We start from the raw sequence: 16,147 nt of genomic DNA, 5'->3' as shown, positions 1-16,147 counted from the left end.
TTTTTTTATGAAGTGATTTTTAGAATCACCCACGTTTTTCTTCATCTCTTTTCTTTCTACATCTCATATCTTCCTTTTGAAATATTTTTTTCCTGCTTTCTGAATTAAGTTTTCTTTTGACTGTCTTTGGTAGGATTCTTAATTAGTTTTTTGGTTCGTTTTTCAAGCTTTGTTCTTTTTTTCAACTGCATTCCCATTGCCGTCAATTCAATCCCGACTCACAGCAACCGTGTAGGACAGAGTAGAACTGCTCTATAGGGTTTCCAAGGCTGTATCTTCACGGTAGCAGACTGCCATATCCTTCACCTGAGGAGCAGCTGGTAGGTTTGAACCACTGATCTTTCACTTAGTAAACCCAGCACTTAACCACTGTGCCACCAGGACTCCAATTGTGCACTAGGTGAAAGTTTACAGAGCAAATTAGATTCGTATTTGGTAGTTTATACATAATTTCATGGCCTTGGTTTCATTCTCCGGAGTGTGTCAGCATTCTCCCCCTTTCCACCCTGGGTTCCCCATTTCCTTTCCTCTGATTTTCTATCCCTTTTTGCCTTCTCATCTCTGCTTTTGGGCAAACATTGCCCTTTTGATATCATATAATTGTTCTAAGGAACACGTTCCTCTTGGGTGCTATTTTTTATTTTATGGGCTTGTGTTATTTGGCTGGAAGGTGGTCTCCGGGAATGGCTTCAGTACCAGGTCAGAAGGGTGTCTTAGGGCCATAGTCTCGGGGGTTCCCCCAGTCTCTGTCAGACCAGTAAGCCTGGCCTTTTTTTGTGAATTTGATTTTTTGTTCTACAATTTTTCTCCCTCTCTGTCCAGGACCCTCTGTTGTGATCCCAGTCAGAGCAGTCGGTAGTGACAGCTGGGCACCATCTGATTCTTCTGGTCTCGAGGTCATGTAGGCTGTGGTTCATGTGGGCCATTAGTCCTCTGGACTAATTTCTTCCTTGAGTCTTTGGTTATCTTTACTCTCCTTCCCTCCAGATGGTAAGAGAGCAATAGTTGTGTCTTAGATGGCCACTTGAAAACTTTTAAGACCCTATATGCTATTCACTAAAGTAGGATGCAGAACATTGTCTTTATGAATTTTGTTGTACCAATTGATGTAGATGTCCCCCAAGTCTATGGTCTTTTGTCTTCAAGCCTAGGAACTTCATTCCAGGAGTATTTGGTTATGTCTAAGAGGTTTCCCTGACTGTGCCCCTTATGTGCTCTATTGTCTATATTAATCTATGAGAACCACCTACAGTCATGTATTTAGAAATATCCATCACCAAGCCTGTATCTGCAGGTGGGTGTCTTCTCTTACACCCTTCCACACCCCTTGGCATACCTATCTACCTATGCATCCATTCATAAGTTATTCTTTGTTAATACTATTGTTGCAGGATTGTCTATGCTATAGTAGTTACTGTGAAAAACCAAAAACCAAACCCACTGCCTTCAAGTGGATTCTGACTCATAGTGACCCTATAGGACAGGGTAGAACTGCCCCACAGGGTTTCCACAGAGCGGCTGGTGGATTCAAACTGCTGACCTTTTGGTTAGCAGCTGTAGCTCTTAACCACTATGCCATCAGAGTTTCTCTTTATTCTTGTGTTCCTCTCAGGGTCCTCTCTTGCCTTGGTCATGTTGTGCTGACTTCTCCCATATTGTGTATTGCCTTTCCCTTCACCAATATTAACGTTTTTTTTTTTTTTTTTCCTGTTTGGTAATTTTCTCTCCCTCCTGTTCCCATCTGTAGTAACCATCAAAGAATATGTTTTTCTGTGTGTAAACCTTTTGTTGTTACCTTATAATAGTGATCTCACACAATTTGTCGTTTTGTGATTGACTTGTTTCACTCAGCGTAATGTGCTCCAAATTCAACCATGTCATGAGATGCTTGGCAGATCTGTCATTATTCATTATCCTTGCATAGTATTCCATTGTGTGTATGTAACACAGTTTGTTAATCCATTCATCTGTTGATGGGCACTCAGGTGGGTTCCATCTTTTTGCTGTTGTGAATAACACTGCAAAGAGCATGGGTCTGCATATGTCTATTTGTGTCATGGCTCTTATTTCTTTAGGGTATATACCTAGGAGTGGGAAGGCTGGATCATATGGCATTTCTGGAAACGCTGGTGGGGTAGTGATTAAGTGCTACAGCTGCTAACTAAAAGGTTGGCAGTTCAGATCTGCCAGGTGATCCTTGGAAACTCTATGGGGCAGTTCTACTTTGTTCTATAGGGTCACTATGAGTTGGAATTGACTCGACAGCAACGGGTTTGGTTTTTTGTCTTTTTTTTTTTATGGCATTCCTATTTCTAGCTTTTTGAGGAAGTGCCGTATCGTTTTCCATAGTGGTTGTGCCATTTTACATTCCCACCAACAGTGTACAAGTGTTCCAATCTCTCAACAACCTCGCCAACATTTATTTTCTGTTTTTTTTATTAGTGCCAGTAATGTTGGGACGAGATGGTATGTCATTGTAGTTTTGATTTGCATTTCTCTAGTTGCTAATGATCATGAGTATATATTTCTTCATATGATTATTAGCTCCCTGAATGTCTTCTTTGGCAAAGTGTCTGTTCATATCCTTTGCCCATTTTTTAATTGGGTTATTTGACTTTTCATTGTTGAGGTGATGAAGTTTTCTATATATTTTAGAGATTAGACTCTTGTTAGGTATGTTGAGGCCAAAATTTTTTCCCAGTCTCTAGGTTTTCTTTTTACTCTCTTGGAGAAGTCTTTTGTTGAGCATAAGTGATTTTTTGGCAGTCTCATTTATCTGGTTCATTTTCTGCCATATGTGCATTTTTAATTATATTTGGTATCCTATTTATGCCATAGGGTGCCTAGTGTTGTCCCTGTTTTTTCATCCATGATCTTTATAGTTTTAGGTTTATATTTAGGTCTTTGATACATTTTGAGTTAGTGTTTGTGTATGGTGTGAGGCGTGGGTCCTGTTTCATTTTTCTACAGGTAGATATCCAATTTTGCCAGCACCATTTGTTGAAGAGGCTGACTCTTCCCCATTTAACGGACTTTGGTCCTTTGTCGAAGATCAGCTGTCCATCAGATCAGCTGGGTTCTCAAATCTGTTCCATTGGTCTATGTGTCTGTCGTTGTACCAGTACCAGGCTATTTTGACTACTGTGGCTGTATAGTAGGTTCTGAGATCAGGTGGTGTGAGGCCTCCTACTTCGCTCTTTTTTAATAATGCTTTACTTATTTGGGGCCTCTTTCTGTTCCATATAAAGTTAGTGATTAGTTTTTCCATCTTGTTGAAGAATGCTGTTGGTATTTGGATCAGGATTGCATTATACCTGTATATTGCTTTGGGTAGGACTGACATTTTCAGTGTTAAGTTTTCCTATCCAAGAGCATGGTATGTTTTTTCATTTATATAGGTCTCTTTTTGTTTCTTGCAGTAGTGTTTTGCAGTTTTCTTTGTGTAAGTCTTTTATGTCCTTGGTTAGATTTATTCCTAAATATTTTATCTTTGGGGGGGCTATTGTAAATGGTATTGTTTTCCTATTTCCTTTTCAAAGTTTTCTTTGTTGATGTAGAGGAATTCAACTGATTTTTGTAAGTTGATCTTGTATCCTGCTACGTTGCTGAATCCTGCTATTAGTTACAGTAGCTTTCTTGTGGCATCTTTGGGATTATCTATGCACAGGATTATATCATCTGTGAATAGGAATAGTTTTACTTCTCCCTTACCACTTGGAATGCCCTTTATTTCCTTTTCTTGTCTTATTGCTCTAACTAGGACTTACAATGTTGAATAAGAGTGGTGATAATGGGTATTCTTTTCTCTCTCCATTGAAGATAATATTGGCTGTTGGTTTTGTATAAATACCTTTTATTATGTGGAGGAATTTCCTTTCTATTCCTATTTTGCTGAGACTTTTTATCAGGAATGGGTGTCAGACCTTATCAGATGCCTTTTCTAAGTTGACTGAAATGATCATGTGATTCTTTTCCTTTGTTTTATTTATGCTGTGGATTATGTTGGTTGATTTTCTAATGTTGAACCATCTTTGCATGTCTGATTTGAATCCCACTTGATCAGGATGTATTATTTTGTTGATATGCTATTGAATTCTATTGCCAAGGATTTTGTTGAGATTTTTTATGGCTATATTTATGAAGGATATTGGTCTGTAGTTTTCCTTTTTTAGTGATTTATTTGTCTGTTTTGGTATCAGGGTTATGCTGTCTTCATAGAATGAATCTGGGAGTCTTCTTATGTTCTGGAATAGTTTGAGTAGAATTGGTGTCAACTTTTCTCTGAATGTTTGGTAGAATTCTTCAGTGAAGCTCTTCGGGCTGGGGCTTTTTTTGTTGGAAGTTTTTTTGTTTTGTTTTTTATGACCTCTTCGATTTTCTCTTTTCTTTTGGGTCTGTTTAATTTTTCTACCTCAGTTTGTGTTAATTTAGGTAGGTACTATGTTTCTAGAAATTTGTCCACTTCTACTAAGTTTTCAAATTCGTTGGAGTACAATTTTTCATCATATTCTGTTATGACCCTTTTTATTTCAGTTAGTTCTGTTGTAATGTCACCTATCTCATTTCTTATTCCAGTTATTTGCATCTTCTGCTTTGCTTTTGTCAGTTTGAATAGTGGTTTTCAATTTTATTGATCCTTTCAAAGAACCAGCTTTTAGTCGTGTTGATTCTATTGTTTTTCTGTTCTCTGTTTCGTTTATTTCTGCTCTAATTTTTATTATTTTGTTTCTTCTGACAACTGTGGTCTTCTTTTGAGCTCTCTTTCTAATCTAGTTGTTCAAGTTTTAGGGTTAATGTTTAGATTTTTGCCCTTTTTTTGGTGTTTATTGCTATAAATTGACCTCTAAGCACTGCTTTCATTGAGTCTCAAAAGTTTTGGTAAGTTGTGTTTTCATTCTAGGGATTTTTTTTTTTAATTTCATCTTTGATTTCTTCTATTATCTAGTGGTTTTTAAGCAGGTGTTACTCAATTTCCATGTATTGGATTTTTTTTCCCTTTGTTCTTCCTGTTATTGGTTTCTGCTTTAATAGCACTGTGATTAGAGAAGATACTTTGTGTTATTTTGATGTTTTTGAGTTTGTTGAGGCTTGCTTTGTGGCCTAAAATATGGTCTGTTCTACAGAATGGTCCGTGATCGTTGGAGAAGAATGTGTGCTTTGCCACTGTTGGGTGAAGTGTTCTGTATATGTCTATGAGGTTGAGTGCATTGACTGTGGTATTTAGATTTTCTGTGTCTTTGTTGAGTTTCTTCCTAGTTGTTCTGTCCTCCACTGAGAAAGTGTCTGTTTAACTTTTCAGCCCTGTTAGAGTTTGTTTTATGTATTTTGAAGCTCTGTCACTGGGTGTGTATATATTTATTATGGTTATGTCCTCTTGGTGGATTGACACTTTAGTCATTATATAATGTCCTTCCTTGTCTTTTATGCTGGATTTTGCCTTAAAGTCTATTTTACTGGAGATTACGATTGCCACTCCTGCTGTTTTTGGTTGTTTGCTTGATATATCTTTTTCCATCCTTTAAATTTTAGTTTATTCATACAAAAATCAGTTGGATTCCTCTACACTAACAAAAAGAACATGGAAGAGGAAATCACAAAATCAATACCATTTACAGTAGCCCCCAAGAAGATAAAATACTTAGGAATAAATCTTACCAGAGACGTAAAAGACCTATACAAAGAAAACTATAAGACACTACTGCAAGAAACCAAAAGAGACCTACATAAGTGGAAAACATATCTTGCTCATGGATAGGAAGACTTAACATTGTAAAAATGTCTGTTCTACCAAAAGTGATCCATATAGATACAATGCAATTCCAATCCAAATTCCAACGTCTTTTTTTTAAGGAGATGGATAAACAAATCACCAACTTCATATGGAAGGCAAAGTGGCCCCAGATAACCAAAGCATTACTGAAAAAGAAGAAAGTAGGAGGCCTCACACTGCCTGATTTTAGAACGTATTATGCCATCACAGTAGTCAAAACAACCTGGTACTGGTACAACAACAGATACATAGCCCAATGGAACAGAATTGAGAATCCACACATAAATCCATCCACCTATGAGCAGCCAATATTTGACAAAGGCCCAAAGTCATTTAAATGGGGAAAAGACAGTCTCTTTAACAGATGGTATTGGCATAACTGGATATCCATCTGCAAAAAAATGAAACAAGACCCATACCTCACACCATGCACAAAAACGAACTCAAAATGGATCAAAGACCTAAGTATAAAATCTAAAATGGTGACGATCATGGAAGAAAAAACAGAGACAACACTAGAAGCCCTAATATATGGCATAAACAGTATACAAAACATTACTAATAATGCACAAACACCAGAAGAGAAGCTAGATAACTGAGAGCTCCTAAAAATCAAACACGTATCCTCATCCAAAGACTTTACCAAAAGAGTAAACAGATTACCTACAGACTGGGAAGAAGTTTTTAGCTATGACATTTCCAATCAGCATCCAATCTCTAAAATCTACATGATACTGCAAAAACTCAGCTAAGAAAAGACAAATAACCCAATTAAAACATGGGCAAAAGATATGAACAGACACTTCTCTAAAGAAGACATTCAGGGAGCTAACAGATACATGAGGAAATGCTCATGATCATTAGCCATTAGAGAAATGCAAATAAAAACTACGATGAGATTCCATCTCACTCCAACAAGAATGCCATGAATCCAAAAAACACAAAATAATAAATGTTGGAGAGGTTGTGGAAAGACTGGAATATTTCTATACTGCTAGTGGGAATGTAAAATGGTACAACCCCTTTGGAAATTGATTTGGCACTTCCTTAAAAAGCTAGAAATAGAACTACCATACAATCCACTCTTTGGAATATATCCTAGAGAAATAAGAGCCTTTACACAAACAGATATATGCACACCCATGTTCGTTGCAGGACTGTTAATAACAGCAAAAAGATGGAAGCAACCAATGTGTCCATCAACGGGTGAATGGATAAGTAAATTGTGGTATAGTCACACAATGGAATACTATGCATCGATAAAGAACCATGATGAATCCCTGAAACATTTTGTAACATGGAGGAATCTGGAAGGCATTATGTTGAGTGAAATTAGTCAGTTGCAAAAGGACAAATGTTGTATGGGACCATTATTATAAGAACTCGAGAAATAGTTTAAACAGAAGAAAATATTCTTTGATGGTTACAAGAGTGGTGAGGGAGGGAAGAAGAGACGGGGTACTCACTAATTAGATAGTAAACAAGAACTATTTTATGTGAAGGGAAAGACAACACACAATACAGGAGAGGTCAGCCCAACTGGACTAGACCAAAAGCAGTTTCCTGAATAAACCAAATGCTTTGAAGGCCAGAGTAGCAAGGTGGGGGTTTGGGGGCCATGGTTTCAGGGGACAATTCGCATAATAAAATCTATTAAGAAAACATTCCTCATCCCACTTTGGAGAGTGGTGTCTGGGATCTTAAACACTAGCAAGTGGCTATGTAAGATGCATCATTTGGTCTCAACCCACCCGGAGCAAAGGAGAATGAAGAACACCAAGGAAACAAGGTAATTCCGAGCCCAAGAGACAGAAAAGGCCACATTAACCAGAGACTACATCAGTCTGAGACCAAAAGAACTAGATGGTGCCTGGCTACAACTGATGACTGCCCTGACAGGGAACACAACAGAGAACCCCTGAGGAAGCAGGAGAGCAGTGGGATGCAGAGCTCAAATTCTCGTAAAAAGACCAGACTTAATGGTCTGAGACTAGAAGGACCCATAGGTCATGGTCCCCAGACCTTCTGTCAGCCCAAGATAGGAACCATTCCCAAAGCCAACTCCTCAGACAGGGATTGGACTGGACTATTGGACAGAGAGTGATACTGGTGAGGAGTGGGCTTCTTGGTTCAAGTAGACACATGAGACTATGTGGGCAGCTCCTGTATGGAGGGTAGATGAGAAGACAGAGGGGGTCAGAAGCTGGCCAAATGGACATGGAAATAGAGGGTAGAGAGAAGGATTGTGCTGTCTGATTAGGCAGAGAGCAACTGGGAATATATAGCAAGGTGTATATAAATTTTTGTATGAGAGACTGACTTGATTTGTAAACTTTCACCTAAAGCACAATAAAAATTAAAAAAAAAAAACAAACATGTCTTTGTACCTAAGGTATGTCTCTAGTAGACAGCGTATCTATCTATGGGTCATTTTTTTTTTAATCCATTCTGCCACTCTTAGTCTTTACTAGTGCATTTAGGCCATTTACATTCAGTGTGATTATCGATAGATATGAGTTTTTTGACATAATTTTGTTATGATTTCTTTTGAGGTGTTGATTTCTTCATTTCACTTAATTTTCTGTGCTGAACTATTTTTGATTATGGGTTTTATTTTCATTTCCTTCATTGTTGGTTTTGTGTGTATGGAGTCTTTATGATTTTCTTCTTTTATCGTTTGATGAGTAAATTTGTTAGCTTTCTTTGTGATTACCCTGAAATTTACCTTTATCTTCCTAAGTTTAAAGCAATCATCTATTTCTTGATGTTGCCTTGAGTTCCTCTCCATATAGAAGTTTTAAACCTATACACTTTATTCCCCCTTTATGTTTTGCAGTGATCATCAGTTATAGACTGATGTCTTTCGTTCCCTGTTTTCCTTTTTTAGCTTTATTTTTCAGAGTTCTTTATCTGGGTTGATATCTGGCTGATGTTTTCACGTGTTTTAATCCCAGATTGTTGTCTGGTGTTTTCTGTCCAGAGGACTCCCTGTAGCATTTCTTGTAAGTTTGGTCTGGCTTTTACAAATTCTCTTAATGTCTGTTTATCTGGAAATGTCCTAATTTCACCACCATATTTGAGGGATAATTTTGCTGGATGTATAATTCTTTGTTGGCAGTTTTTTTTTCTTTTTTCTTTCTAGGTTTTATATATGTCATCCCATTGCCTTCTTTCCTGTGTGGTTTCTGCTGAGTAATCAGAGCTTAACCTTATCAGTGCCCTTCTGTAGGTGATCTTTCATTTCTCCTGAGCTGCCTTCAGAATTGTTTCTTTGCCTATGGTTTTGGAAAGTTTGATTATGATATGTTTTAGTGTTCTTCTTTTGGGATCTATCCTGTATGGAGTTTGTCGTGCCTCTTGGATGGTTATCTTCTTGTCTTTTGTGAAATTAGAGAAGTTTTCAGTCAGCAAATCTTCAACCATTCTGTCTGTGCTTTTTGTTGTCTCCCCCCATTCTGGGATTCTGATCACGCATAAATTATCCCTCTTGATAGTGTCCCACATAATAATCAAGGGATTTGTCTTCTATTCCACTGATCCTGTCTTCCATTGTTTTGATTCTACTCCTGTAACTTTCCATTGATTTGTCTATTTCTGAAATTTTATTGTTAAGCTTCTGGATTTCTAGTTGCTGTTTTTGTATGGTTTCCAGTGGTCTATTTATTTTGCTCTTGTATTGTTTTCCTGAATTCTCCTAGCATTTTGTCTGTGATTTCCTTGGCTTTGTCTGTGTTTTCCTTGATTCCTTTGAGGACCCTACACATAAGTGTTCTGAATTCCTTATCAGGTAACTCCACTACCTTTTTTTTCCCCAGGGAGTGTCTTAGGCTGGGTTCTCAAAGGGAGCAAAATCAGTGAAGCGTGTGTGTGTGTGTATATATAAGCGTGTGTATATATATATATATACACATACATACATACACACACATATATACATATGTATGGGCCCTGGTGACGCAGTAGTTAAGAGCTACATCTGCTAATCAAAAAGCTGGCAGTTCAAATCCACCAACCATTCCTTGGAAACCCTATGGGGCAGTTTTACTGTATCCTATTGGGTCACTATGAGTCTGAATCGAATTAATGGCAATGGGTTTGGTTTTATATATACATACATATATGTACGTGTTTGTCAGTTTGTCATACTGTGGGGGCTTGTGTGTTGCTGTGATGCTGGAAGCTATGCCACCGGTATTCAGATACCACCAGGGTCACCCATAAAGGACAGGTTTTAGCTGAGCTTCCAGACTAAGACAGACTAGGAAGAAGGACCCGGCAGTTTACTTCTGAAAAGCATTAGCCAGTGAAATCCTTATGAATAGCAGTGGAATGTTGTCTGATATAGTGCTGGAAGATGAGCCCCCCCAGGTTGGAAGGCACTCAAAAGATGACTGGGGAAGAGCTGCCTCCTCAAAGTAGAGTCAACCTCAATAATGTGGATGGAGTAAAGCTTTCGGGACCTTCATTTGCTGATGTGGCACGACTCAAAATGAGAAGAAACAGCTGCAAACATCCATTAATAATCGGAACCTGGAATGTACAAAGTATGAATCTAGGAAAATTGGAAACCATCAAAAATGAAATGGAATGCATAAACATCGATAACCTAGGCATTAGTGAGCTGAAACGGACGGGTATCAGCCATTTTGAATTGGACAATCATATAGTCTACTATGCTGAGAATGACAACTTGAAGAGAAATGGTGTTGCATTCATCATCAAAAAGAATGTTTCAAGATCTATCCTGAAGTACAATGCTGTCAGTGATAGGATAATATCCATACGCCTACAAGGAAGACCAGTTAATACCACTATTATTCAAATTTATGCACCAACCATTAGGGCCAAAGATGAAGAAATAGAAGATTTTTATCAGCTGCTACAGTCTGAAATTGATCGAACATGCAATCAAGATGCATTGATAATTACTGGCGATTGGAAAGCAAAAGTTGGAAACAAAGAAGGAACAGTAGTAGGAAAATATGGCCTTGGTGATAGAAACAATGCCGGAGATCGAATGATAGAATTTTGCGAGATTAACAACTTCTTCATTGCAAATACCTTCTTTCACCAACATAAACGGCAACTATACACATGGACCTCGCCAGATGGAACACACAGAAATCAAATTGACTACATCTGTGGAAAGAGATGATGGAAAAGCTCGATATCATCAGTCAGAACGAGCCCAGGGGCCGACTGTGGAACAGACCATCAATTGCTCATATGCAAGTTCAAGCTGAAACTGAAGAAAATCAGAGCAAGTCCACTGACCTTGACTATATCCCACCTGAATTTAGAGACCATCTCAAGAATAGATTTGATGCACTGAATGCTAGTAACCAAAGACCAGATGAGTTGTGGAATGACATCAAGGACATCATCCATGAAGAAAGCAAGAGGTCACTGAAAAGACAGGAAAGAAAGAAAAGACCAAGATGGATGTCAGAGGAGACTCTGAAACTTGCTCTTGAGTGTCGAGCAGCTAAAGCAAAAAGAAGAATTGATGAAGTAAAAGAACTGAAGATTTCTAAAGGGCCTCTCGAGAAGACAAAGTAAAGTATTATAATGACATGTGCAAAGAGCTGGAGATGGAAAACCAAAAGGGAAGTACACGCTCGGCGTTTCTCCAGCTGAAAGAACTGAAGAAAAAATTCAAGCCTCGAGTTGCAATAGTGAAGGATTCCATGGGGAATATATTAAACGATGCAGGAAGCATCAAAAGAAGATGGAGGGAATACACAGAGTCATTATACCAAAAAGAATTAGTCGAGATTCAACCATTTCACAGAGGTGGCATATGGTCAGGAACTGATGGTACTGAAGGAAGAAGTCCAAACTGCTCTGAAGGCATTGGCGAAAAACAAGGCTCCAGGAATTGATGGAATATCCATTGAGATGCTTCAACAAACAGATGTAGCGCTGGAGGTGCTCACTCGCCTATGCCAAGAAATATGGAAGACAGCTTCCTGGCCAACTGAATGGAAAAGATCCATATTTATGCCTATTCCCAAGAAAGGTGATCCAACCGAATGTGGAAATTATAGAACAATATCATTAATATCGCACGCAAGCAAAATTTTGCTGAAGATCATTCAAAAACGGCTCCAGTAGTATATCGACAGGGAACTGCCAGAAATTCAGGCCGGTTTCAGAGGAGGATGTGGAACCAGGGATATCATTGCTGATGTCAGATGGATCCTGGCTGAAAGCAGAGAATACCAGAATGATGTTTGACTGTGTTTCATTGATATGTAAAGGCATTCGACTGTGTGGATCATAACAAACTATGGATAACACTGCGAAGAATGGGAATTCCAAAACACTTAATTGAGCTCATGAGGAACTTTTACATAGATCAAGAGGCAGTTGTTAGGACAGAACAAGGAGATACTGATTGGTTTAAAGTCAGGAAAGGTGTGTGTCAGGGTTGTATTCTTTCACCATACCTATTCAATCTGTATGCTGAACAAATAATACGAGAAGCTGGACTATATGAAGAAGAATGGGGCATCAGGATTGGAGGAAGACTCATGAAGAACCCGCGTTATGCAGATGACACAAACTTGCTTGCTGAAAGTGAAGAGGACTTGAAGCACTTACTAATGAAGATCAAAGACCACAGCCTTCAGTATGGATTATACCTCAACATAAAGAAAACAAAAATCCTCGCAACTGGACCAATGAGCAACATCATGATAAACAGAGAAAAGATTGAAGTTGTCAAGGATTTTATTTTACTTGGATCCACAATCAATAGCCATGGAAGCAGCAGTCAAGAAATCAAAAGACGCATTGCATTGGGCAAATCTGCTGCAAAGGATCTCTTCAAAGTGTTGAAGAGCAAAGATGTCACCCTGAAGACTAAGGTGCACCTGACCCAGACCATGGTATTTTCAATCACATCATATGCACGTGAAAGCTGGACAATGAATAAGGAAGACCGAAGAAGAGTTGATGCCTTTGAATTGTGGTGTTGGCAAAGAATATTGAATATACCATGAACTGCCAAAAGAAGGAACAAATCTGTCTTGGAGGAAGTACGGCCAGAATGCTCCTTAGAGGCAAGGATGGCGAGACTGCGTCTTACATACTTTTGACATGTTGTCAGCAGGGATCATTCTCTGGAGAAGGACATCATGCTTGGCAGAGTACAGGGCCAGTGGAAAAGAGGAAGACTCTCAATGAGGTGGATTGACACAGTGGCTGCAACAATGAGCTCAAGCATGGCAATGATTGTAAGGATGGCATAGGACCAGACAGTGCTTCGTTCTGTTGTGCATAGGGTCGCTATGAGTCAGAACCAACTCGACGGCACCTAACAAGAACAACATACATATATATAGATATATATGGTTTGGTTATATATATATGGAAACCCTGATGCCGTAGTGGTTGAGAGCTGAGGCTGCTAACCAAAAGGTCCAAAGTTTGAATCTACCAGGCGCTCCTTGGAAACCCCATCGGGGAGTTCTAGTCTGTCCTATAGGGTTGCTGTGAGTCGGAATCAACTCGACAGTAACGGGTACGGGTGTATATATATATATGTTTATATATATAATAGAGGTAGAGATTTATCTCAAGGAAATAGCTCACATGGTTGTAGAGGCTGGAAAGTCCCAAGTCCATGAGTCAGGCATCAGGCATGAGGCTGGAGGCTTCTCCTGGCTCACATAGCTACAGGGGGTGACGAACCCAAGATCCACAAGTCACATAGCAGGCTGGTGGCTCAAGGCTGCAAAGGCTGACAAATCCAAGTTCAGCTGGTAAAATGGCAGGCTTCTGGCCCAAGTCCCAAGAACTGGAGGTCAGATGCTGATGAGCTGAATGTAGGATCCAGAGCAGAGCAAGAGCCAGCAAGTTTTGTCAGAGAGTCCACATATATTGGATGCAGGCCACACCCCCAAGGTAACTCCCTTTCAACTGATCATCTAGTCATAGCAGATCTCATCATGGAGGTGATTACATTATATCAGATTTCATCAGGGAGGCGATTACATCATTACACAACTGCCAAACTACATTATATCTGCTAAACCACTGAGAATCATAGCCCAGCCAAGTGGACACACAATCTTAACCATCACAGGGAGGTTTTCTGGTTCTTTGTTTTGGTCACTTGCTGGGGCCACCTTGCCTGCTTCTTTAGGTGGTTTGATATTGTTTCTTGTCTCCAGGACATTAAGGGGTTATTATATTTATTTTTTAAATGTATAATTGTTTGCTGGGTCCTGTTTTATTGTTTGGTTTTGTTTTGATGATTGCTAACAGGCATGGTGGTATAGTGGTTAGGAACTCAGCTGCTAATCAAAAGGTTGGCAGTTAGAATCCATGAGCTGCTCCTTGGAGACCCTATGGGGCAGTTCTACTCTGTCCTATAGGGTCACCATGAATCAGAATTGACTAAACAGTAATGGGTTTGGTTTGGTTTTTTAGCAAGAGTGGCTGGTGTGGTGCAGAACTGGCCATGCTGGAGTGCTTCCTACCTGTCTCCAGGTGAGTGGGGCAGTGGGTAGGTGTGGGAGCTCAGGTCTCTGTTTATTAGCCTTGCAGGGTAGCTCAGGGTGGATTGCTCTGTGTTTGGCCTCCATCTGTCTTTGGTTTGGTGGTGGAGTGGAGAGTGGTGCTCTCTCTGCAAGTAGAGCAGCAGGTGTGGTGGGTGTGGCAGGCGAGGGAGGAATGGTTGGGGTGGAGGTGTGAGTGTGGGGGTGGTGAATGGACTCATGCACAGTCATGCTACTTCTGCCTATTCCTGGGTGGGGGGAGGTAGGAAGGAAGGGCTGGCGGATGTGTTTTCAGTTGCTCCTGCATCCACCTCTCTGTGGGCGGGGAGAGGGAGGAAGGTGCAGCGGGCAAATACGTAGGCACTCGCCCTGCTTCCATCTCATGCTGGGCAGAGGAAGGGAGCAAAGGGCCTGGTGAGGGAGAGGGAAGGATGCACAGCCAAGTCTCTGCCCCTCAGTGGATGTGTTCCCCGTCACATTGCTTCCACCTCACACCGAGTGGGGAGAGGGAGGAAGCGGCAGTGGGGAGATGCATGTGCAGTCATGACACCTCTGCCTCTCTCGGTGGGGAGGAACACTCAGCAGATGGACATGCATGCAGTGGCACCACCTTCTCCTCATGCTGGGTGGGAGGATTGAGGAAGGGGTGACGGGGAGGGGTGCATGCACAGTTGCATCTCGTCTCCCCTCACTGGGTGGAGGGAAGAGTGAGCAACAGGTGGGCTCACTTGCTGTCTCGCCACTGCTACCCACCACTGGGCCACTGGGGTGTAGGCAGTTGGTGGGCACGTGCATGGGGGCACTCTTCATTCCACTTGTCATGTGGGCAAGGGGAGGTAGTGGACGAGGTTGGGTGGGATAGAGGGGAAGAGGAAAGACTCATGAATCCCCAGTTAGGCCAGGCAGTAGGAGTCTGGGACCCTCTGCTGCCTCTGATCAGGAGGATAGGGTGAGGGGGAGTGCATCCCTCTGCATGCCAGGGCACCTCGCATCTGCTGCAGCCAGTGAGTGGGACCTCTTCCCACTCAAGTCAGGGAGGGGGCATCCTCGGGCCTGGTTGGGTGGGAGACCTCTTGCGAAAACTCCATGGGTCCACAGCCTTGTGCGCGTCACTCATCCCTGAGGCCTAGGGGCTGCTGCTCCTGGGTATATCTCCAGTTCTGGAACTTAGATCCCTCCTTGCTTCTGCTTCTCTCCATATGTGTCTATAGAGTTTTTCTGTCTCTTTTGGGAAAGTCATGAGGTTGCCTTCCTGTTTTCTTCACCTGGGGTCGCTGCTGGCTTTGTCCTAAGATGGCCACATTGGGCCAGGACAGCTGGCTGAGCTCCTCCATTTCATGGTACTCCTCATTTGCTGCATTCACGCACTTTTTCCTTCCAGTCGGTGTTTGGATCAGTTCTTAGACTTCCTTATTTTTTATTTCAGGATTCCCAGATTATTATCTGCTTCTGTGTAGCTTTGTTTTTTGGGTCTTTGGTACAGGGGAAACCCAGGTGTCATAGTGGTTAAGTGCTATGGCTGATAATCCAAAGGTCCGCAGTTTGAATCCACCAGACACTCCTTGGAAACTCTATGGGGCAGTTTTACTCTGTCGCTGTGAGTTGGAATTGACTCCACGGCAGTGGGTTTGTTTTTTTTTTTGGTGGTGGTTCAGGGGGAGGTTATGGTGTGTATGACTAAGCCACCATCTTGGCTCTGCCTACTCTGTATTAATATTTGTTTATCTAAAAACAAAAAGTCCATTTTTGTTTCTGAAAGGTAATGTCACTGGCTATACTATTCTAGATGGATATTGGGCAAATCTGCTGCAAAGACCTCTTTAAAGTGTTAAAAAGCAAAGATGTCATTTTAAGGACTGACAGTGCACCTGAC

Source organism: Elephas maximus, chromosome 3, assembly GCF_024166365.1.
Source record: "Elephas maximus indicus isolate mEleMax1 chromosome 3, mEleMax1 primary haplotype, whole genome shotgun sequence".
NCBI classification, from domain to species: Eukaryota; Metazoa; Chordata; class Mammalia; order Proboscidea; family Elephantidae; genus Elephas; species Elephas maximus.
Note: the sequence above shows the minus strand (reverse complement) of the source record.